The sequence below is a fragment of the Poecilia reticulata genome, chromosome 21 (genome assembly GCF_904066995.2).
Source record: "Poecilia reticulata chromosome 21, P_reticulata-male-v2, whole genome shotgun sequence".
Classification (NCBI taxonomy): domain Eukaryota; kingdom Metazoa; phylum Chordata; class Actinopteri; order Cyprinodontiformes; family Poeciliidae; genus Poecilia; species Poecilia reticulata.
The window spans coordinates 23,499,763-23,523,377 of NC_088850.1; the positions used below are offsets into that span (position 1 = coordinate 23,499,763).

Here is a 23,615-nt window from a genome sequence, read left to right on the forward strand (position 1 = left end):
GCAACTTATTCAATTTTGAGCGTTAAATCTATTTTATGGCTGCATTTTACCAAAAGAAGCAGCAGCAGCAGCAGCAGCAAGGTTAACGCTATCAAAGAATGTACAGAGCCATGATGCAACAGAAGCTAAAGCTGCCTAATTACTGTGTCTATTGGCACATTTGCAGGAGCAGATAGATTTTAGCCTTCCTGTCAACACAGCTGGCTGCGGTGAAGAAAGGCTTACACATGCAGGCTGAAGCATGACAAGATGTAGCAAAAATGCAGAATAATTCAATCAGAGTGAATCCTGGAACGGTGATGAAATCCAGTGAAGTTCAAACGAGTGACTCTAAACTTGCTGCATTCGATGGAACATTTAGCACACAGTGGATCGTCATCCAGTAGACAGACTGTTGACTGACGCTGTTTCTATCTCAGTGAGATTTTGGAGTTAAGTACAGTTTATATCTGGACTGCATGAGGACTGAACCTCCTTACATCCCAGAGAAAGAATATCTGCTGCTTTCTCAGTGTTCAAAGTTTTGGAGAGAAAACTGTTACCTTAACGTTTTGTCTTCTTACAGCATTAGAGGTGAAAACATTACAATTTACTCTCCTGACTATAGGTGCAGATGCACGGATGTTTTTTTACGCACAGACTACAGCACAGTGATATCTAAAAAAATTGATAATATTAAGGTCCTTCTGAATATCATCTCTGACATGGACACTGACCAGATGCATCTTACTGATCAGGAGCAGACACTTTGGAGCATGTCTGGTTCAAAAGGGCATTCAAAGTTGTGCTGAAGTGACGACTTAATGAGTCCACAGAGAACAGAGGAAGCTGAGGAAAATACTATGATATGTTAATGTATTTATAGTCTAAATACAGGAGTGGGCAGTTGACCTTGTTGAAGAAAAAAACGATTAGATTACCAAGCACAGTGCTCTGTCCTGGTCCGCTAAAGCAGCAGCAGAGGACAGGATCCTTTCAGTCACACATCCCAGGAGATCTGCATTTAACTCAACCTGAGGTTACAACAAGAGACAAACTGCAGCTGGAAGATATTAAAGAAAAGATAAAAATTCAAAAGTAACACTGCTTACTCAAATGGAGCTATAAAAATGAAAGCAGTAAAAACACAGTTTAAAAGTTTATATCCTGTATTCATAAAAGAAACAACATGATTTTAAACATCTGGTTATGAAAATGATTTGCTAAATAACCATTCCGACCTCACAGGGAGAGAGAACAAGTTCTGTGGCTGTCTCAGCATTCCACCGTTCCTGGTGATTCTGTCGTAAAGCGAACTGCTCTGACCTGTAGGAACGCAAAGCTGTTTGCTTTGACTGCAGCTTAAATGAACGACTGAGATTTCTGTAAACACAGCAGTTCTTCTATGAATATCAGTCGCTAAAGTGGAAATGTTTCAGCTTATCAGAACTCTGCAGTTCTGCTAAGCTGTGATCTTGTAAAGTTATGATGTAAACTCGATCAGATGTAACTGATAAGACCCAAACAAAGCAGAGTGGCCCCTGGTGGAGTGGGGCCCCTCCAGCTACTTGATGTGTTATCATTATCCACTTCCTCCACCAGGACTACAGCTGGTGTTCACTTCCTGCCTATCACTGTATGAGAACTGAGGGTGTGTGTGTGTGTGTGTGTGCGTGTGTGTGTGTGTGTGTGTGTGTGTGTGTGTGTGTGTGTGTGTGTGTGTGTGTGTGTGTGTGTGTGTGTGTGTGTGTGTGTGTGTGTGTGTGTGTGTGTGTGTGGCAGAGGACAGACATTCAGAGAGAGGAGTCATAACTGCTCCTATTATTTATGTGTTCAGAGGTCAATTCTACAGCCAGCACAGCAGGGCTAATAAATATGGATCTATACAAAACCAGAACAACTTTAATCAGAAGGTTTTAAGACGGCAGCATTATAGATACTGACCACAGTAACCTGAGCCATAACATTCTCTACTCACTGTGTATAGAACCAGCGACCTGATCACACCAAGATACCAAATGAGTTAGAGAACATCTTAAGTTGATGATCATCACATTTCCTCAGGAATAAATCAGGTATTTTTCATTCACCTGCTCCCTATTAGCTTTTTTATTCACATAGTGCTGATGTCATAAACATATAAAAACACGTGTTACTTCATGTTGGAAATCTGCGAGCTCTTTGTGTCAGATCACACCTGTTCTCCCAACACACAGAGAGTTTTCTGCTGCTCCGCACTCTGAGATGGGGAGACAAAACTGAAACAAAACATCGGTTTACTTTTTTAGAGTCCCAACAAGGAAAAAAAAAAACATGATTAAATATTTAGCCATTAATAATATTTTACAGCAGAGCTGGAGAATTCTGTCCCCTGAGCTGGTTTGGCTGCAGAGAATGATGACAATGAACTACATTTAAAAAGGGACGATGAACAAGTCAAACATAAATGCCACCATTTGAAGCTTTGTACCAGATTGTAGACGAAACTAGTCACAAAATACACAAAGATAAAACCAGACATAAATCACAACGCTGCAAGTTGCTTTCCCAGTCACAACACACAAACACACAAACCCAGTCACTGGCACACACATATACACACATATGCAGTTAATCAGTTACTTTATTTAAGTAAAGCAATAATTACATCATATATTCTAATTCTAATTACAATTACAAATTCCAGAGCTTGTTCTTGTGCCGATGTATTCTCCCATTATGACACCTCCAGCCTGTAATGTTTGCCCTGCCCAGAGCATTCATTTACATCATCAGCCAACTGTTTGACTCCATTTCCTGAGCTGTGCGAACGTAGCAGAAGTTTATAAATTCCCTGTAACTCAGAGAATTTTAAAATCTATTCTCTGACCTCCAGGAAGCCAGTGGAATGACATTAAACTGGGATGATGTGCTCTGTTGTAGTGAGAACATATCAGATAGTATTAAAGCTATACAAAGCCCAGATTTAAACTTATGTCATCCATGCATAATAATTCACGACTATCTTTAAAGAAGCATCTATTTGTGTCCAATGGGCATAATGAAGGGAGTCCCAGGAGCTAAACATGGACAAAGCTTGGTATCAGGAACCAACTCACATCTACATGAGACGTTAAGTTTTATCCTCATCAAAGTGACTAAGAGCTCTGGAACGTCGACTGTAAATGTAAAACTAGTTTAGTGAATCAGTTGATCATCAGAGCATTGATTGATCTTCTTAATCAAATTATTACCCATAACTAATAAATTCTATTCACTTTCCCTATGACATCGTACTTATTCAAATGCTTTTCGTCAACATTTTATTTAGGATTTCTTTTTTTTTGGGTGTGTGTGTGTGCTTGTCAATGAGGTCATGTTATTAAAGTAAAACGATGTGTTATGTAACCATTCCCATTAGCAGTTCTGTTCTAGCATTAGAGCAGATCTGAGGTGAAAGCTGTCCTTGGCAGTGGGTGTGAAAGGCTCTAGAATAGCGGTTCTCAACGTGGACGGTACCGCCCCCCAGGGGGCGTTCAGAGGTCGGCAGGGGGGCGCTGGCGGACAATTTTACAAAAGGGGGGCACTGGGATGCCTTTGGGGGGCGTTTAGTCGAAGGTAAACTTTAGTTTAGTTTCCCATACATTTCAGGTCACCTTACGCTCCTTCACCTCGCGCACATAATGAGGTAAATGTAGCGAGTCTTACCCTTCACGTATCGTCGCCTCGGGGGGGTGGATGCCTCGAGTGAGCGTCGCTCCTTCACCCTGACGTTCCTTCCCTCGGGTGGGGGTGGGGGGGATTTATGTTGTCGCATCCACCTAAATAATGTGTAGTTGCGCCACTGCTCCGTTTTATGTCCCGCTTCTCATTTCAGAGTTTTGCGCAATGTGCGCGTCTTTTTTTTAAGCCCCTATGGAGCAGGGCAGTCGGGAAGCGACCGCCCCCATCGATAGATGGGGAAAAGGCAGACTGACATAAACCTTTTAAAACAACGGAAACAATTTCTGCATTCTGATTATTGAAATTTAAAAGTGCTGTGCTGTTCTAAAGCCCCCGTTTCATACCGGACCACTTACAGCACCGTGTTAACGCTATAAAATGAACGCTCTATATCGTGGTGTCACCCATGGAGGGATTTCTTTATTTAAATGGGTTCATTTTTCAGAGGGATACACAGTGATTTATCTTTTTTATCGTGATTTTAGCTACCAGTAGCAGGAGCGGAACTGCGCCAAGAAGCTAACAAACACTGAATAGAAGAAGAGCTGCCATCGATACAGTTGCAGCCAAGCATGATTTAATGTTACACAACACAGTTTTACCAAGTTGCTCAAAGTCTAAACTGGTATTGTTGTGCATATAAGGTGTAAAGTTTACCTTCGACTAAACGCCCCCCAAAGGCATCCCAGCGCCCCCTTTTGGAAAAATGTCCGCCAGCGCCCCCTGCCGACCTCTGAACGACCCTTGGGGGGCGGTACCGCCCACGTTGAGAACCGCTAAGTTAGATGCTGCAGCTTTAAGCAAAGGTTCGGTGTGAGAGTCACTACCTTCGGTGTGAGAGTCACTACCAGGCGGACCAGAAGCGGCGCTCCGTCTGTGAAATATTAAGGTCTGTGTTAATATATAAGGTAGTGAAATATTACTACCTGTAGCACGTAGCAGCGGTCCAACAGCGAGAGCAGAACCAGCATCTTACATCGCAGCTCGAAGACTTAAATAATTTTCCAGGTTATTTGTTTAGCTTTGCTAATCTGGGTGAGTGTTTGTAGCTGTGCGCTGCTTTACCTGCTATCTGATCCTCCATATGTCTTTTTTACTGCCCTTCAGTAAAAAAGACAAACATAAAAAAGAGCCTCGATGTAGCCAAACTCCATCAAGTATGCCATTGTTTTTATGTCATATTAGCTTCGTTGTGTTGATGCATTTTGACCTGCTTCAATTTTCGGCCGCAACACGCAAATGTCCCCATTCACTCAGTGCGTTATTGTTCCACATCGCTTAGGATTTGTTGCTGCACGTTTGCGCAGTGTGAAGGAAAGAGGAGACCAGCTGCACAGGCAGGCTGCGAAATGAGATGCAGGTGATCGGTATCGGCAACAAGAGCCAATGATTGCCAATCACCGATCATACACTTTTTCACGGTAATCGGCCGATTATGATCGGTGACCGATCGATCGGCACACCTCTGGTATTTATCATCAAAAATAATTTCCCAGACAACAAAAAAGTCATGGGAATAGAAATTATTTTCACAGGCATCTACGAAAAATGCAACAAACATTCAAGTTAAACTTGGTAGGCCTAACAGCAACCAGTTGTTAAATATTCCACAAAATGAGCAAATAAAAGATGAACAACATGCCAGTTTAAACTTTGAACTATTTGCAAAATGACTGAGCTAAAGTGAAAGGTCTTAGTGAAAGAACCTAAAGTGGACATAGCAATAAACCAAGAGAGGATAATACTAATCAAAGGAAACTAAATGGAAATGAATGAAGAACAAAATGCAAGAATAAACTAAGAAACTAAAGTAACAGAGGAATAAACTGGTATGGCAAAACCTTTAGAGCAATAATTAATACAGAGACTGTATGGCAAGAATAAACAGACACTATTTCCAGATAAAAGGTAAAATAATATTGTTGAAGTGTGATGGGTTTGTTGAGACCATATTTAGTACTGAGAATAAATATATCTTACAGACCATAACAGTAAATAACTGATCACTTATTTTTGTTTTTAATTAGATTTGATATATTTATTTCTTCAATATTATTTTTCATGTCAGTGTTAATGTCATGAGGCTGATGACTCCATGACACTTTCAATTTGACTCATTAGGATTTGATTAAGAACCAGATTTGTTCTTTGTAATTTCTGTCCAGTAAAACTAATAATCTATAAATCAATAGACAGGTCTATATAAAGATATAATCCGTGTTTCTGTCTCGTATTTGTATGGCATTAAAAGGATCTGGAACTTTTGTTTTTCCACTGAAAGCTCTGGTTTGCACAATAAATGTCATGTAGGTGAAGTTTTATGGATGATACTCTGATGTCCCATTCTCCTGAAGGCAGCACAGAGCTGCACCACCAGAAACAGAAACACTGAAGAAGAGCTATGATTAATGTAGTTACAGTTCTATCCATGTTTTAATGTTGCAGAGCTCAGTCGGTTTGCAAATAGTTCAAAGTTTAAACTGGCATGTTGAACATCTTTTATCTGGTCATTTTGTGTAATATTTAACTAGAAAATAGCACAAAATAAGAGTATTTTTTCCGCTCTGATTGGCTGCTGTTAGGCCTACTGATTTTAACTTTAATGTTCATTGCATTTTTTTGTAGATGCCTGTGAAAATAATTTCTATTTCCATGACTTTTTTGTTCTCTGTGAAATTATTTTTTATGATAAATACATAAACAAGCATGAAAATCAAAACATCTACAATAGTGATAGTAATATTAATGAAAAAATAATGGTCAGTGCAAAGTAGCCTACACATTGTTTGGTGGGGGGCAGTGAGGGACCTGGATAAAGGCTGGGGGGGCGCTGGGCCAAAAAAGGTTGAGAAACACTGCTCTAGAAGGAGGGGATAAAAACAGCAGCTAATGAAATGAATCCCAGCTTTGCACCGTGGCTCTGCAGTGGGAGGATGCCCAAATTGCATCAAGCAAATCTGGCCAATGGAACCCATATTGCTAATGGATTTGGGTTATGATATTGTTTTGGAAGGCTCTGCAACATGCCGTCCTTCAAATGTTACGGCAACACACACCTCCTCATATCATTACTGCCGCAGAACGGAACACACTTGATCAGACCCGGGAGGGAACGATGCCGGGGAAAACAAAGAGGACGGCTGTGTGAATAATGAATATGGTCACCTTAGTCATATATCACCATCCGTTAGAAGACGACTTGGATGAGGGTGTCAGTGCTGAGAGCTGACAAATTTCTGCACCCTCCTCAGATTTCACCCCTCCATCCTCTCCCTTCATCCCCTCCTGCCTCCATAATTGCTGGCTGGGGCAGAAATTAATCCACGCTGCAGCGACCCAAACACGTCTTTGTAAATTGGACACAGTAGGTCGGCCATTGGGAGAGTTGAGTGATGACACAGCAAGCTGCGGGGCTGAACTCTCTTTGAGATGTGATGCTTCTTAAAGGCACCAGGAGCAGGTAGCCAAGGTCAAGGCGGCCCAGTGGGTGGAGCTTGGCACTCATTTAGCATTTCAAAACCGGGAAGAGTGTTCACACCGAGCAGGAATCAGACTCCCACATCCCGGCTCTATTTCTACCTCATGTCATGGTTCCTCAAAGAGCATTGACCTCTGGCTCACAGACAATGCAACAAAATGTGTAAATAAACATCAACTTTTAGAATGTTTATTTTATTCACTACTCAATAATTATTACATTCATTTAGAATAAATGCTGCCTCACACCATCTGAGTTTAGATGGCCATGAGTTTCATGTGGTGCAAAATTTTACAATTTTCCACCACAGAAAATTATGTTAAAAATTATATTACCAGACCATACAATTTTTTTTTACAATTCCCGTTATGCTTATAAGAAAATATGCAATATTTTACATTAATCACATCAAATGCTATTTTATTCCCACATTCTTATGTTGTTTTGCAGCAGAGTCCTCCACAGCGGTGCTGCTTCCTTTGGTCTCTTTCTTGTCACAAACTTTTCCATTTCTGGTTTGCTATGCTAGCTTGAGGAGCAAAGCAACTAGATCAATCTGACTGGCAGCCAATCAGATTAGAAGCATCAGAAATAACATCTAAATCAATTATCTGAACTTATATTTTATATTAAAAAATAATTTAATAACAGAAAACAAAAATTATGATGAAAAATTTAAGATTTGATGGGATTCACATTTTTATTTATTTTTGCATTTTCTTTTTCTCATCTTCCCTTCACCTTTCTGAGGTCCCCACAGCGCCCCCAGGTGGCCTCCAGGTGGATCCCCCCCACTTTAAAAAACGCTGCCTCCCACCCTGTCCCCATCCTGACAGTTTCCCAGAAGGCAGCTTGTTGAGCTGCTCAGGGCGTGAGCTGCCCTGCTCACACGGTCACAGGACAGAGTTTACAGATCCGCCCCACAGCCAACGGCTGCTGCAGAAGCGCCAACAACAGTCACTATGATGAATGGGACAGTAAGACGTCCGAGCTGCTGGGACCTCTGTGTCATCACAACCTTCATTCAGACCTCTAGCAGAACTCACACTTTATGAGTTCAGACTTCAACAACAATATGTTTATTTACTCTGAGGCAATGAAGATCTGAATCTGTGATGAAGTTCTGTACAGTGATATTTTATAGAATATTTACCAAACCAGATGCTCTCCTATCCTGACCCCGACACTGTTTAGATGTTTTCCTGCAGCCACATATTTAAATGTCATTATGATGTCATGGACAGGATGAAGGGCGGTCACGTCAGGCGTCCCACATTTATTTTTGGTAGCAGTGTTGTTTTTCAAAAAAATCACTTTTGGCAAGACACTGATCCACATAGAACTAAGGGACAGTATTGTGCGTTTTCCAGGCAAATAGTGTAATTTTATAGCACAATCAACTAACAATTTTATATGCAATTATTATAAAAATGCTTTGCATATCAAATATGACTTAAAAGAAATTTGATTTTGCAATTTAATGCTTTAAAAATGGGCCTCTGTCTCTTTAAACCTTCTGATCTTTCTGAAACTCATCACATAACATGGCTCCTCTATTAACCATTTAACGTTTACCAAGTCATGTAGCTCACATAATGAGCCCAGCAGATGTGCAGTTCCAACAGGGGTTTGCTAGTTTGAAGAAGCTGACGGGTCAGGATAGGAGAGCGTCTGGTTTGGAAAATATTCTATAAAATATGTACAGAATTTCATCATAGGTTCACGGTCTTCATTCCCTCAGAGTAAATAAATATATTGTTGTTGAAATCTGAACTCGTAAAGTGTGAGTTGTACTCTCCATTCCCTCCCTGAGTGGTGAGGACCTGCAGCTTCAAGGAGGAGCTGCACCTTGAAGGCGGAGCTAGGTCCAACCAGGTGTTTTGCACAGCTGAACGATTGCTATGGAGATTAAAGGATTTCTCAAACATGCATGGAAGAATAATTTGTAAGTGCAGGATTTTAACTGGTCTTTTTAAGTTCCTTATAAATATCAGAATCATAAAGAACCAAAGGGTCTGGAATCCATTTCTGAGCTGCCTGTCATGTATGAACCATGTTGATGCCTCTGTTCTTCAGATTTTCCAGGACCAGATCTAAACACAGTCAGGCAACAATTAGTTTCTCTCCTCCTCAGCTCAGGAACAAACTCCCAAACCTGATATGAACAAACTGTTGGTTCCTTTAAATCAGGGCTGGAAACATTCTACTGACAGCAGCTTTGGATCAAAGACTCTAACTTATTAGCTATTAAATTAATGTGTTTCTTTTATGCCTCGATATGTGGACTCCCTTCTGTTTTTTGTGTCAGAAGCCTTCCCATTTTCCATTTAAATTTGACTTGGAGCCAATCAGACAGGTGAGAATGGCAAATAACATTTAAAAAAATGTTTTTATATATTTATATTTTATAATAATGATTAAAAACATATATTTTATGATTAAATAAAAAAATTGGAAAGAAAATGTATGATTAAAAAATATATTGATTTCAATATTTTTATGTTTGCTTTCTTTTTCTGACTTTCCCTCAAACTTTCTGATGCTGTAGCTGCTATTTTGAACAAAACTCTCAGAGCCTCCCGTCACCCTCTGTGTTGTTTCATTTTCCAAAAGAACTAAAGTGTTTGGCTTTGTGGAAACAAAAATGTCTACTTATCTCTAAACGGTGTTTATTGAGGATGCAGAGGCATCAGGCTGATCAGTCATCATGACCACTGGACCGTGTTTTGGAGCCATTGTGATTGATAAAACATTCAGTAATCCAAAGTGTCACTGCACATGCTGACCAGGCTCCTGCTTGTTCTTTTCATTCAAATAACTGGCTATTTATCTTTATGAAACCAAAACTAAAAAAAAGAGAAAAAAATCACCTTCTATCCCTGCACACCTGCCTCCGCTCTCCCTCTCTGCTCCAGAGCTTTGACTATACCTGAGCCTTCTAGGAGAGATGATGACGATCAGCCTGTCCTCTGAGACAACAATGAACCCAGCTGAGGTGGGATTGATGGCTCTGAGTCTGGGAGGGGAGGAAGTCAGAGAAAGGTTGAACTCAACTTTCCAATGTTCAGAACTGATCCAGCTGTCATGGAGCCCAAACAGAAGTGAAGGCTGTCAGGGTCACGCTGTCTGCACAGGAGCATCCTGCTACTCAGCTTCACCCGGAGCCTTAAATATCCTGCTTCTTTTATTCTCAGCACTGATGCTGCACATTTCTTCAGAAGTGACCCAGAACAAGCCGAACCGCCTACTTACATACTTTCCCCGCTAACTCCGGGGTTAAATGTCGGAGTCTCTCCTTACCTGTATGGCATCCTTCCCCGGACCGGGCGGCTGTTCTTCCCGTCCAGACCTGCGGCTCCCCGCAGGTCGGGAGCGGATCGGAGGACAGAAATGAAAAGTCAGTTCGGGATGTCAAAAAGGACCGCTGAAGAAAACCACAAGGAAGGAGGCAGAGAGCGTTTCCTCCCGGCTCTGTTGTCTCTGCTTCCTCCGAAGGTCCACGGAACTCTGACAGAAGTTGTTCGGGAAGTCCAGTCGGACCGGATCGCCCTCCAGGAGCGACACCGTGGCGGAGCTGAGACTCACTGCTGCTGCTGCTGCTGCTGCCGCTGTGTGCTGGAGGCTGGAGGCTGCTGGGGCGTGTTCTGCAAGGAGGAGGAGGATGGACAGAGGATGCGCAAAGACGCTCCAGAGTGAGGAAGAAAAGTTTGGAAAAGATGGTCAGTTTTGTTTCTGGACAAAGAAAAGGGTAATGGCTTGTGCTGAGCCTATAGCATGTGACTCATGGGTAGACCTCATGAATGATCTAAAATTCTGTTTCATTTTTCTCACACTGAAACCAGAGAACAAGAAGAACTAACCCAAGATCTGACCCTTAGGATGATCAATCAATCAATCAATCAATCAATCAATCAATCAATCAATCAATCAATCAATCAATCAATCAATCAATCAATCAATCTTCATCATCACGAAAATATAAAAAACATCCTATCATCAACAGTTGTGAAAACCAATAACAAACATTACTTCGTGTCATCTTAATGTCATCAATACACATCAGATATGATCATGTTTACTATGGTTCTAAAGCAACGCTGACCTGGTGGCTTTTTAATCTGATTTAAAGGAACTCAGTGTTTCTGCTGTTTTGCAGTTTTGGGATGTTAGTTCCAGATTTGTGGTGCATAGAAGCTAATGCTGCACGTTTGGTTCTGGTTCTGGGGATGCAGAGCAGAACCAGAACCAGAAGACCTGAGGGGTCTGGAAGGTTGATAGAACAGCAACAGATCTTTAATGTATTGTGGTGCTAAACTGTTCAGTGATTTATAAACTAACAGAAATGTTTTAAAGTCTATTCTCTGAGCTGCAGGGAGCCAGTTGTAGCTCTTTGTGAAACAACAGGGTTTAAATTGTTTAGTACAGTTTCCCTCACTGTATGTATATTTGTAATCATCATAAAAACAACATAGAAAAAAATGTGCTGAAAAAATTCCAAGCTTTTCTATTGCATATTAAAGACACTTCTTCCGCCACCAAACTGTTATGGCAGCCGTCTCCTGTGATTCTGCCGTTATGAAATGCAGCGTCTCACTCTGTGTGAGGGAACCAATGCTTTGATTGCTCACTTAAGGGAACACATAGATGAGGGATGACATATATGGGCCTAATTTCAGAAATGTATGTTTTCCATTAAAGGGCTGCACAGTGGTGCAGTTGGTAGAGCTACTGCCTTGCAGCAAGAAGGTTCTGGGTTCGATTCTGAGCCCTTTCTGCATAGTTTGCATGTTCTCCCTGTGGGTTTTCTCCGGGTTCTCCGGCAAAACATCACTGTCAGGTTAATTGGTCTCTCTAAATTGTCCCTAGGTGAGTGTGTGTGTGCATGGTTATTTGTCCTGTGTGTCTCTGTGTTGCCCTGTGACAGACTGTCGACCTGTCCAGGGTGAACCCCGCCTCATGCCCAGAACGTTAGCTGGAGATAGGCACCAGCACCTCCCAACCCTACTAAGGGATAAGGGTGTACAGAAAATGGATGGATGGATGTTTTCCATTAAACTACAGGAGCAGCATCAGCACAAAAGGAATTGGGACTGACGTATACACTGAATAGACTAAACACTTCTTAAAGATTTGTCAGGCTCAGATGAGGATGTTATAAAAATCTGTGATTCAGTAAAACAAACTGACTTGCCTCAGCTTGTCACACTGGGCCTTTGAGAACTGCTTACTAAAAAGTTCAGTGCTTTAAAGATGTGTTCAAGCATGCTGAGCCAAAAGAGAGAGCATTGGGCAGTAACGATTCCTCCAATGGTTCAAGTACTTCGATTATTAAAATTCCTTGAGGAAAATGACTTGCCTCAAAGCTTCATTAAATAATGTTTAAACATTTAGCACACCGTGTTCCAGCTGAGTGACTGGTTTTGGTGCTCAAGTTCTCACTTCGACCTCTGAGTTGTTGCTAATTGCTAAGTGCTAGCAGCATGATATGCAATTTGTAAGTTTGTTACGGTGGGGATTTTATTGATTGATTGATAAAAATGTAGAGACGAGAGACGAGGAGTAACAGGACGAACCGGCGAGTAGTGACAGATTATGAAGAGCTTAAGTACTTTGAAGGTTGAGAGCTAGACTGAAGACCTGGGCTGATGAACTAATTGATTGCAACTGTGAGTAGTTGGAGCAGGAGACAGGCTGAGGAGGGGGGAGAGAAAGTGACAAAGACTAGACATATTAATTAAAATACAACAAACACTTTGTGGAATCAATGTGATGAGGGTAACAATACATGCTATATGGGTTCCAGCACATCACAGGTTTAAGGGGAATGAAGTGGCAGACAGGACGGCTAAGGAGAGTACAAATCAGGTAAGGATAGATATTAATGTTAGTTTTAGTAAAACAGAAATAAAGGATATAATTAAACAATAAATGAAAGAGAGGGGGGGAATTTCAGGGTAGAAGGAAGGAAAGGACGGAGGTTTTATAAAATCTAAAAGAGAATTGAAGAAATGAGAAGAACAGATAGAAACAAGAGAGAAGAGATAATTATTTCATGACTTTCGACACACTGGATTGAAAAGCTCATTATTTTTGATAAGGGAACACCAGACAGGGAAATGTGACCATGGGGAAGATGAGACAATAGAACATATTATGTTGCATTGCTGGAATTACCAGATTAAGAACCTTAGTAATATGAAAATAAAATTGGACATTGTTGATCTATTTCTTTTTTTTTTTTGGTCCACACTCCTTACCAGTTGGTGGCGGTAATGCTTACTTAACATTTTTTGCCAACCACCAATAAACCCAGAGCAACTAGAAACTTCTGTTCATCACTAAGGAAGTACAGAAATGGAAACTAAGGTAGAACTGAATTGAAAAGAACTACGGAACACCAAAAATGACAAAAAATCCAAAACCAAACTCAAACAACCCCAGATATACACACATCACACACACACGCACACGCACACTCACACACACACACACACACACACACACACACATATATATATATATATATATATATATATATATATATATATATATATATATATATATATATATATATATAAAAAATACTTCTATTTCTATTAATTTCAGCTAATTAAAATATTTTCTTAATTCACATTGAGAAAATGTGAATTTTTGATATCCAGTGATAGCTTTCCTGCGTCTATTTGTAAAACCTTGGTGGTGTCTCGGATGCCTGCATCTGGCTGCCAGCCGGTCCTGAGCAGGAATTCTGAATTATTCAGCCGACCCACAGCAGACTGAAGCCGTCATGTATTAGACAGCTTGGCTGGCCTCTGCCTGCAACAGGGAACCCCAGCAGATGGGGCCGCCACTGCAGAAACACAAGCAGGTTGCATAACTCCCCATTCAAATTTAAAGTGACTCACAATTTAGGCCTGGTTCACAATTTACTGCATGGCTGGAATTTTTTTCTGTTTTTTGTTGTTGTTGTTTTTAATGCTCGTCTTCCTCTGATCAGATGCAGAATGTGTTCTGCTTTCACAGAGAGGGATGAGAATGATAAATTATTCACCTGATCCAGCTTTTATGTGCGAAAGCCGAGCTTCCAGCAGCTCATCACAGAGCAAGCAGTTAAGCTTTTTAATAGATACACAGTGTCTGTTTATGCCACCCTTTAATGCATCACATTAAGTCAGCCTGTGTCAAGCACAATTATGGAAATGACTGGAGTTAGACAGGAACGTATGAAATGCTATAAACCAAAACATTGTCATAAATTTTCAGAAAGACATAACGTGCCTCCTTTAATGTGCTACAATTACCATAGTGGCCATTAGTGATATTAGAGTGAAGCTTTACTGATGGCAAGGATCATGATTGGAGCCATAATTTCCCAGGATAACGCCTGTCACTTTTACAGAGCCATTGACACTATGAATACATGCCATTACAAAATATCCCCATGTCATATATGGTCACATTAGAAATGATTTATGATCTGTATTTTAGCTTCTCCCCCACTTGCCCTCAATTGAAACGTTTCCCACTTTTGTCAAGGTTGGGCTGATCTGACCTGACTGACACAGACATGTTCTCATGTTTACAGTCAAATGCATTAATGTCCGGACGTGTGCGTGTGTGTGCGTGTGTGTGTGTCTGCGTGTGCGTTTCTACTCACGAGGAGATGAAGGAATGTATTCACTACGAGAGCCTAGCATTAATCCACTTTGGTCTCTAGCTGCTCTCACCTGGAGACCAAAGTGGTTAACAGTAAAGTTAAGAGCTCTACAGTAAAGCTCTTAACTTACCTCTTCTGTTAAGAGTCACTCAAATTTTACAAATAGTCTCACTGTGCATCTTCAGACAAGAGGTTCATATCACCTGTACGTGTTGCTTACATTTTAAATTGTGCTGGGTTTTTTGCTGAATATGATTCAACAAAAAACATCACTCCTTATTTGCACATCTTCAGACGATGCAAATAAGCTACTTATGTGCTCTATACTCAGGAACCTTCCAGAGACCCTCGGCCTCTAATTCGACACTGTAGGGTCTGTAATGACTGTGCTGATATTTAATCGACCCTTGTCAAAAAAATATTAAACGACCACTGTTGCAGAAATGTGGATTTTCACCTGAACACAATTGTAAACAGATTTGGAGTTCATCTACATACATTCAAAATAACTTAATGAAAAAATAAAAATAACTAAACTCTCTTACAGTTACTAAAGAAAATGCTTGATTAAGTTACAGTCAGAGGGTCAGAATTATGTAAAATCAACTTTAATCAGCTTTACATAATGTTATAATGTTATTCCTTCATCAAAAACACTCCTGGGAAACGTTGCTTTGATTCTTTCACGCATGTTTGAGAAATTCTTTCAGTGGAAACCATTCAGCTGTGCAAAAGGCCTGGTTGGACAGAGGCACAGCTCCTCATCTTTTCCCTTTGAGCTGCAGTTTCCCAAGCTTCTGCCTCACATAGCAGCCCTCTCTCACCCCTCCTCCACTCTGCTCCTCCAGACTAGCAGCAGCAATCAGCAAACACCTGGTAGAACTGGGCATCTACTGAGTTCATTATCTGAGCAATGCTGGTAAAAATGTTGATAAAAGGTCAATAGAGGAGCCATGTTGTGATGCCTTCCTGAAGGAGGAGTTTCAGAAAGAGCAGGAGGTTTTAAAGAGACAGAGAACCAATTTCAAGGCATTAAATTACAAAGCAAAATGTATTTTAAGTCATATTTGGTAGACACATTGTTTATAACGACTGAAGGTGACATAGTTACTTGTTTATGCTATTAAATGCCACCAGATGCCCAATACTGTCCCTTTGAAAATACTCATGAGTAAAATTTTCATTACATTAAATAATCTTTTTTTGAAAAAGTTACTTTTTTACACTCATTTGTTTAAAAAAATGCCATCAAGATCAGTACTTACTGGATAAAGATTTGATTTCCAAGTGCAAGTGAACGCACCATTGAATTCCATGCAACTGCATAGCATCTCTCATCCTATGATTATACCTTTGTTTGTGTGACTGATGGCGCTCTCACTGCTCCACTAACACTTCTGTTTTTGTTGAATCTGATTCAACAAAAACAGCACTTCTAAATGTTAATAAATGTTTTCTGATAAAAAAAATTAAAGCTAATAATTGAGAGTTAAAGGCAAGGGATACCTTTGGTGATATAACACCTGTTAAATTGCAGGGACCCAGATGAAATAGCAGATGTATGGTCATATTCAGCATCACCATGACAACTGTAGGCTCAATACAAAGTTTTCTCTCCTCATCAGGAAGCAGATTTAACTACAATTGATCCAAATAATGAATAAATAGCAAAGTAAATGAAAAAAATATATATTAATAGTTTTACTTTCATACTTTGTAGGAGTAAATTGTGACTGTAGGCAGTGTTGGGTTTCCACCTCAGCCACATGGGGAACAAGGACTAAAATGAAAGAGACTGGTCAAGGCTGAATCCCAGAATGCACTGCAGCAGCCCATTTTCGTGATATATGAAGTCGGTATTCCCACACAGCTGGATCCCATGACATCATACCAGCTGCATGGTGTCACCTCTGGGTTCAGCTCTCTACAGGCACAAACATGTTAGGCTTATTGGTAATTCCACCATGACCTTTGTGAGTTTATGGATGCAAAGGTTGTTTCCCTCATTTGTCTCTGTGCTGGCGCTGTGATGCACTGGTTAACAGTCCATGGTGTATGTTAAATTAAAAGGTTAATCATTTATTCCCTGGTGCAGGTGGTACTGAAAACACAATTGCTCCAGATGCCATCATGTGCATGGTATTTGCCCAATGTGCAGCTACATGAATGAATGCTGTAGTTGAACTGTTCAGATTCAATTTCTCCAACAAATGTACAATTTTATCATTTTATTTAGAATGGTGTGACATTGAAGGCTAATATTCTTCAATATTAATATAAGAATAAACGACTTATGGACATAAAAGCTTTTAAACCCAGTAGTATGTAGTCTCTCACTATTTGTCTTTTTTCTGATCTCAGGCTGATTTCAAGGAGCGTTTTTAATTATCAATCAATTCTTCCTTGTACAAATGTATTATTCATATTCTGACAGATATTTTAATAATTATATGGAAATTCTTCCTATCCTTAATAAACATTTGAATCATAATGCCATTTTTTTTAGGGTATTGATATTTCACTTATTCATGTGTTATGGATTTGCAGCTGCACTTATCAACAAATACATTCATCCTATCTGGAATGAACAGTGGAAAAAGTTCAAACTTTCACTTCTAGAATTCAAATTAGACTCAGAGGTAAGTGTGGGTGTTTTGGAAAGAGTGTTAAAACATAAAGCAGCTGTAGCTGTTTGACAGTTTCTGCAGTTCAATCTGCCGTTGATGCTGCTGGAGTCTGACAGTGAACCAAACCAGATAAGGCTTGGTTGATGGGACTTTGGCTTAGATTCTGGCCACAATGGCAAGTTGGGTTCTGTTGAAGGATTGGACCAAGGTTCATTTGAAAGGCCTTAAACTCAGCTGAACAATATGCTGACCCGTCCGACGTTTAGCCCCGCCTCTATTGCCCAATGACTGCTGGAGATTGAATCCCAGCTCATACAGAAACTGATCTCTGATTCATCAGCTGAGCATGTAAACAACAGCCAGTTTTGCTTGTCAGGAAACACAGTGGCATCTGCACACAGAGTGATCCGTACATGTCAAACTGAAAGTGAAAAGGGTGAGTTTGGCCCCCATAGACACAGAGAAGGGCAAGGACATAAATATTCATGTTGGACTTGTCTGCTGGCTCCTGTCACTCCATTGATCTCTCATACATGACATTCACGTCCAGTGATCACTCTGTCTGCCCTCAGTCATGTGAAGAGCGGCCTCCTTAGACATCCACTCAGAGAGTATCCAGTAGCATCCTGATGACCAAAACATTTAGCTTTTATGTCTCTTTTATCGTTCATCCAACCACATTAGAAGAAATAATCTTGTATATTCCATGCATACTCTTGGTTTGAGTAGGTGTCACTCTAACATTTCTGTGATGTGAAGTGGAAAATCACAATAAGTTCACACCTGCTAGTTATATTGCTATATGTTTATTCTAAGTTCCTGTCTATTCCCACCAAAACTGAAGTTGTTTGGGTTACATGTACAAGGTTGGGACTTGTGTTCCACAGTTGCATGAGAACCAGACTGTCTCACCCTTTTCTTTTGGATCCCTTAGTGTAAAACTCATGTTGTCTCTGCCCGGGAGGCTTTTTCATCCAGATCTGCTTCCTTATTGATTGTCCAATAGGCTCTCTGTATCGTGCACAATATATGAATAAACCTGATTGAGTGGTTTCACATGAACAGTGCTTGGTAATATTTTTTCCACAACAGGTGCTATGGCAAAATCAAGAACCAGTCACCAGAACAGAGACTGAGACAAAAGATACAAATAATCAATTTATGAGACGATGGTGATTTTTGTTCTTATGTCAAATATACTTATTGAGATCATGAAGAAACCACTTTGTGCTGCAAAATGCAGTTTAGTGGTTTTGAAATTGAAACAAACTGAATTTTTAACAAGTTCACTGAGTAGATCCAAGCCAGCAGGTAAACCCACAGCTGACTGACATACAGGCTGTTTGGCTACTCACAGGTTTCAACCAATAAGTTTCATGCTTGAAAGAAACACATGAATACTCACTGCTGTCACAACAGTTCTCCACTTGGGACATCGTCATGCAGCTGCAAACTTTCTGTTTTCTGTTGATAGTCTGTTCTTTTTTTTTACGTACAAATATCAAATGCAAATTTTGTCTATTTTTTAAATGACTTTACTCAGTTAAACATTTTAATACTACTTTTAATAACTGTTCAGTATTAACTTTCAGTCTTCTATTCTTGCTTTCTGTTTTCATTGTTTCAGTCAATCTGGATGCTTCAATTCCCTTTGCTGCTGTTACACCTGAATTTCCCCACTAAAAAGAAATAGGTCTATTCTATTCTATTCTATTCTATTCTATTCTATTCTATTCTATTCTATTCTATTCTTTTCAGGCCTACTGATGTTAAACATGAATGTGTGTGCTTGCTGGATGAATGTGGCTTTGTGTAATGCTCTTTAAATGATCAGTGTAAATACAGAGTATTTTGTAACTTTAGCTGGTTTCAGTTCCTAAGTCACATCTAAAGGTACTCAAAACACTGAAGTTTAAACTCGTTAACTATTTTTATAACATACAGACATTATAGACATCTCCATGACTCCACTGTCTGTTCACAGTGGAGTCATGGTGGAAACAAACAAAATAGGTTGACATAAAGTCTGGGAGGAGAAGCATAGAGTCTTTTTTTCTTTTGCATTTTAATTTTGCATAACTTTGGATATGATTATGCTAATTTGTAGAAATGTTGCCAGGTTGATCATTTTGAGATGATTAACAATTTTTAATGGTTTTTGTTTTCAAGTCTTACGAAACAAGGAATACAAAACAAAGTATCCAACTCCTTCATTAATCTAATTTTGAAAAGTAAATGTGTTAAAACAGAAAACAAAGTCATTCATCTGGGCGTCAACAAGACTGACAAAAACAACCCACCCTTAATGTACAGAACCTTTATTATATTGATCATCACAAGAACAGAAAAGACTCTGAGGCTGCAGATGTTCACATGAGTCCCAAATATCAGGAGCACAGTAACAGTGACTGAGTGTTGCTCAGTTAGTGCGATGGTGTCTTCTTCTCTTGTTCAGTGTTTTCTAAGGCAGGAGTTAATAATGAACGCACTGCAGCCCCCATCCTTAAGATCTGGATAATGAACCCAACTCTCATCTCGGCTGCTATTAGGACACTTACGGCTCATTTCTCTCTGCTAGTATCCTCTCTAAGCAAGAGGGACTGTCTGACCAAACCTCAGATATTACCCATTGAGAGAAGAAAGATTTTCTACAAAAGAAACAGGAAATAAATGGAACCACAATCCAAGAACAAACATAGAAGCCATTTAGCTGCCATTACTATGCTTCCCTACACTCTGCATACCACAGATCCACTGACTAATGTTCAGCTCATCAGTGACGTTGCAGTGCATCAGAGACTCTCTGAGTTCATGTTTCTTTTAATCAGTATGGTAAAAATGTCTGGTTGAGCCATTTGGATTCGAGTTGATTGTGTAATATTTTGAAGTTTTGAATGTATCACCGCTCCTCTGAGAAACCACAGCTTCTATAAGCAAAGTGATCCGAAAATAATTTGAACATTGTCAAATTCTGCCATAGATATTTACTGTGTTGATAACAAAAGCTGCTTCATACATGATGCAGTCTTTCAGGTTGTTGAGGAAACAACCTCAGCTCAGCTCTCCTGATGATTCATACTTAGAATAAAATACGTGTGTTCTCAGCTCCACTTCAGTGTGCATGAGCATCTCTCACAAGTTCTGGTTCTTGTGGCAATAATTACTCAGAGATACTGACCAGTACCAGGCCCACATAATTACCATCAGAAAACCTTTGTACACATATTTCAATCAATAAAATGAGAAGAAGCTGCATTCACTGCTATTCAGTGCACACAGTATTTATGTTTATATATGGGTAATAACACCTTCCTGCATTGCAAATGATGAGTCTGAACAGGAAAGACATATGACATATAATATGAGCTCCTGTGTGTCCATGCTTTATGAAATGTGGTTTGTATACAGGTGGGTAGACGAAGACCGCGGCTTGTTTGTTCACTTGATGGAGAAATCCAGTATTATCCTCTGCCAGCCATTCGTCTCACGCTGCCCAGAACCTTTAACTGCCCTGTGTGTCCGTTCAAACACGCTGGTGGAGTCAATCTGATGGAGGAGGTAGCAAATCTATCAGCCTTTAATAAGGAAACAGGAAATCTTCTCTACATTAGAAGAGATCTTACTGCACAATTTCCAGTTATGATGTGGTTGGATGGTTAGTTTTCAGGGAGTGTCAGTTGCATTGCAAAAACTCAAAATCTTACCAAGTATTTTTTGTTTAGTTTCTAGTGGAAATGTCTTAGTCATAGTGAAGTAAGACAAAACTGATTTACAAGTAACTTTCAGCAAAACACAGGAGCTTGTTACTGAGTATAGATTAAAAAGTACAAGTTCTTCTGGCAGATTATTCTACTCTTCACATGGCAAAAATGTTTTGTTTTTAGTGAAAACAAATCTGCCAATGGAACCAGTAGGTTTTTATTATCTTATTCAAGAATTGTTTACTTAAAACAAGCTCCTATATCATGCTGAACTGTTACTTGTAAGTTAAACTTAAGTAAAGCTTTTTTTTGCATGGTCATTCATAATTAAATGTGTCAGACTTCTGTGTGGATGGTTTGTGACCCCAAAGTGACCTGCAGAAGAAGAACGTAGCCATCACACAGCAGCTCACTGTTTAAGGCAGTAATGATGGATCACACCGTCTATGGATCCAGTTTAAAAATATTCAGACATGGAGCTCAAGATCATAACAACATGAAAGAACATAACAAAAACTGCAACTAAACCTTTTGTGGAGCATTGACTGCAGAGAGTTCTGTTTGGAAGCGTAGTCGGAACCAGAACTGGTGGGATGTGATGTGACACAGATTTCTTTCATACATTCAGAATTTTTCAGCCATTGTTTACTTCCAGATTTACTGCGTCTGGTTTCTGCTGATGCAGAATAATGACGCAGGTCTCATGTCAATGACGTAACAGTTGGATAAAGTGCAACATGATCGTTCTGACTGCAGACGCTTTGAAAACAAATGGATATGTATCTGATTTAGTGGCACAATTCAGATATTTTTGGGGGAGCCTCACAACTGGCTCTTCTGTATGAATCCTATCAGGATCTTTTACTAAAACAATGAAACTCTGTTAGAAAAATGTTATTATTATGTTATTACATATTTGCTCATTGCATTATCATCTTTGTTTTACTTATCTAGTGTTTAGTTTACTTCTACAAGATTTATTTACACCTTTTTGTTTATTAACCTAAGAATTATTTAGCATTTATCGAATTCATTGATAAATGAATTCGATAAATGCAAACAAATTGCTGTCTAGAACAGCAATTTGTTGCTGTTCTAGACATGATATGGCTTAGAACAATGGACATGTAGATGGTTGAAGTGAAAGCTGACACATGAGACTTCATGGTTTGTGGAAAGGTTAAAGTTCACGGGTTGTTTCCTGTCATGAGGTGGGAACTGGATGCAGAAAATAAGGATGTTTTGGGTTTTTTCCAGAGCTGAACTGACCCAATGTACCATAAACATGTGAAGGATAAAACGTGAGAGCATCTCTGTGTTAGAAGTTTGATGATTTACACACTGTACCTCATTGTTTTCTTGATCAAGTAAAGCTTTGAAACTGACATTTGTGAGTAAGCCTCTGATTTGATTCTGCCTTGAATGTTTCCTTAAACTGACTCTCTCACCGTGTTTAACCGCTGCAGTGACTGAGGCCTGCTGCCTCAGACAGCCTTTTTGTTTTTGCCATCATGAGATTATGAAAGTCAGATGTATCTGCAGACACTGATGTTTACAGTTTAACATATTTAATGTTTTCTTCTCTTGCTCCTGTTTCTTCTGTTTGTATTTTAAACCTCTACTTATTATTGCTTATGATCCAGGAAAGAAATGTCAATATTTATTTACTGAAGTGAAGGATATTAGGGTTTTGTTCAGTCTATATGCAATATGAAGTCTTCATCTATGTGTCATCATTCCTTTACAGATTACACTGTAAACAGAAAACAGATGATCCAACTTAGAAAAACTTTTAGTTATGTTGTTGTTACAAGTAATCAAATTAAGTTTATCCAAGTAAATGTGTTACATTTCTTAAGTTTTCATGTTAAATGAACTTAAATCAATAAAGTCTGACAAACTTAATCTGTTCACATGTAACAAATTAACTCAATATTTTAAAGTCAGATCTCTATTCTCTATTTTCACTATATTAAATATGAATAAAATTGTAACAAAAGGTGGGAGAAATCATATAAATGACAGAAATAACAGATGAAAGGTTATTTGCCACCAGGAGCAGCAGGAGCTCAGCGTGTGACTAGACAGATTTTGCTTTAGGTCATAAATAAGGATTTCCTTTGGTTGTCATTTTGATTTATGGAAGTCAAATACACATTAATAAGTTACGACTTTGTGAGTTTAGTGTCCTGATCCTATCTTCCCTGTCCCGTGTCTTTCAATGAGGTATTTCAGCTCAATGACTTTAATAACATGCATGGATGGTGGGCTTTTTTTTTAAAGAAAGTTGTTGGAGCTTTTTCTCCCCCTTCTCTCCTCTTTCTGCTGTTAGTCAGGAATCAATGGCCTCTGGCCTTTTTAATGCCTTCTCCAGGATCTCACTAAAAGTCAGACACACTTCAACGTCTCTGCCTGCACTGCTGCCGCTTCATTTCTGCTCAAAAATGGCTACAAATAATAAAGATAATGTT

The 23,615-nt window shown here is 39.5% G+C and overlaps 1 protein-coding gene across 2 annotated transcripts in view; it reads right to left on the bottom strand.

The window, feature by feature from the left end:
* Positions 1-11,007, bottom strand: part of LOC103458003 (heparan sulfate glucosamine 3-O-sulfotransferase 5) — a 78,504-nt gene extending 67,497 nt beyond the window's left edge. Inside the window, exon 1 of one of the 2 annotated variants that reach the window (XM_081602413.1) lies at positions 10,460-11,007. The gene's annotated coding sequence lies outside the window, so the exon portion shown is untranslated. The remainder of the gene's footprint in view (positions 1-10,459) is intronic. The other variant, XM_081602412.1, reaches the window with a different exon arrangement.
* Positions 11,008-23,615: the final 12,608 nt, after the last annotated feature.